Source organism: Gossypium hirsutum, chromosome D02 (assembly GCF_007990345.1).
Source record: "Gossypium hirsutum isolate 1008001.06 chromosome D02, Gossypium_hirsutum_v2.1, whole genome shotgun sequence".
Classification (NCBI taxonomy): domain Eukaryota; kingdom Viridiplantae; phylum Streptophyta; class Magnoliopsida; order Malvales; family Malvaceae; genus Gossypium; species Gossypium hirsutum.
The window spans coordinates 58,752,971-58,755,038 of record NC_053438.1 but is presented as its reverse complement, the minus strand read 5'-3'; the positions used below and the strand labels follow the sequence as shown (position 1 = coordinate 58,755,038).

General features: G+C 35.5%; 1 non-coding gene across 1 annotated transcript; it reads left to right on the top strand.

The window, feature by feature from the left end:
* The first annotated feature begins 1,038 nt into the window (after window positions 1-1,038).
* On the top strand, window positions 1,039-1,145 carry LOC121215193 (small nucleolar RNA R71). Its single transcript, XR_005910922.1, has one exon. It is a non-coding gene; the product is annotated as a small nucleolar RNA R71 (small nucleolar RNA).
* The last annotated feature ends 923 nt before the right edge of the window (window positions 1,146-2,068 follow it).

The window sequence follows — 2,068 nt, the reverse complement described above, 5'->3', positions numbered from 1 at the left end:
GGTACCTCACCTAAGGAAATGTATGTCTATAGACCTCAGATGAGATTCCCAATACTGATTACTCTTCACTCTATATGAACGATTCCCTATGTCGAGAGATTGCTATGGGCATTCTGTCAAACACCCACTCATGTCAATCAATTATGGTCCAAAAAACCTTAACTTCTTCAGAATTAGATTATGCTTATAAACATACTATGCATGCATGCATGCAATTCGAAAGAACAAATTGAATGAAACAGTAAAATAGATCAAATCCAAGCTTTAACATTAATGGAAAATTAAAGTATCATCAAGTAATCCTAACCCGATGAGATTTAACTCATGGGTTAGTTAATCAAATTAGAATTCAAAATATTATTTAACATCTTTAACAATTAATTTTGGAAAGAAGCAATTTTAGAAAATAAAGGAAGAACATTAAGAAGCTTTCGCGGATACACCCTCAACTTTGATGGCGCAATATCTTACAAAGATCAGGTTGACTGCCTTCTTCTTCTCCTTCGTGTTCTACTCTACTACGTAGCCAGTACTGCTACCCTCGCTTTCTCATCAGGATCTTTCCCTCGAAAAAGACTCTCCAAAAGCTCCCTTTTTCCCTAAGTTCCTTCCTTTCATTTTATATATTTGTTTTTCTGGTAGGTCCCTCTGCCCATGCTTTTTCTCCTTCTCTTTTTAGAGAGATTTTCTGGTAAAAATACAGCTGGGTTTGGTACACATTGAGTGCTGACTCGGCGTCTTACTCGCATTGCCATGGCATTAGTGTTGGCAAACTAACCAACCTTTTTTCCATGACAAAACTTCACTCATTTACTTCTTTTTCCTCATTCTGCACTTGCCACTTAAACAACAAATAAATCATTTCCACCCACAAGTAAAAGTAACATATAACAACATTTAAGACCAATCCAAGCTCCATGATGCAATGATCTAAAAATATACTAATATAATATCCTAAAATGCAACTAAATTCATCTAAGTACAAGAAATTAACCAAGTCAAAAGGCTTGAAATATTAATCTTTTCAAGAGTTATTATAAACCATGATATGGACACTTATGCAGCATTTATTAAAAAGGTTCCCATGCCTTATATAATAACTCTCCTTCCAATTGCCTAAAATTTGTAATATCCGTACGAAGTTTCGTAGTCTTGCTCGGAGGAAAGTACTTTGCTAAAATTTTACTCACTAACTCGTCCCAAATGTTGGTGGAATCTATCAACTATGAATCTAACCACATAAAAGCATCATCAATAAGAGAGAAAAGGAATAAGTGAAGATGGTTAACGTCATTGGATATCCCATTATACTTGAAAGTATCACAAGTGGTTAGAAATATTTTTAACTGTTGGTTCGGATCCTTATTCATTGACCCTCGAAATTGAAGGTTTGATTGCATCATCTGGATCATCATCGGTTTGATTTCAAAGTTATTAGAAATAATCGCTGGGAAATTAATGCTACCTTGAACAACATCTAAGTTGGGCATCGCATAGTCATGTAAAGTTCGTTGCTTCATAGGTAGGTGTGGTAGTTGTTGAATCTCTGCTTGCAGATTTCCGATAGGTTGCTCTCTTTGTGGAGGTGGAACATCTCTAGGGTTTTGTGCCCTCGTCACGTGTGTGATGATAAGTTCCAATTCTGGCTCAAATGGTAAGACATCATTACTGGTTTCAAGTAATACAACACCTCCTACAAGCACAAAAAGGTAAAGAAAATTATAAAGAAAAGTAACTTAACTCGCGATAAAAAAAGCACAAAGAAAATAAAGTTGTATCTATAAATCCTACTTTGGCTACTAATCTCTACTCAAAAGTGCACCCCAAAAATGACTCAATCATACACCATCTCCCCGGCAATGGCGCCAACAACTTAACCGACAACACGCATGTGCGCATAAAATAACGAATTTATAAAACTTTTTTAAAGCTCGATTTTACAAAAAGTGCACAGACCAGTTGTAATATTTATAGTGTTATAACAGAACACTGGAGTATTCTAAGGATCAAACCCAAAGGAGATGAAATTGACTTATAAATAGCACACATGATAGACTCTACGCGGTTA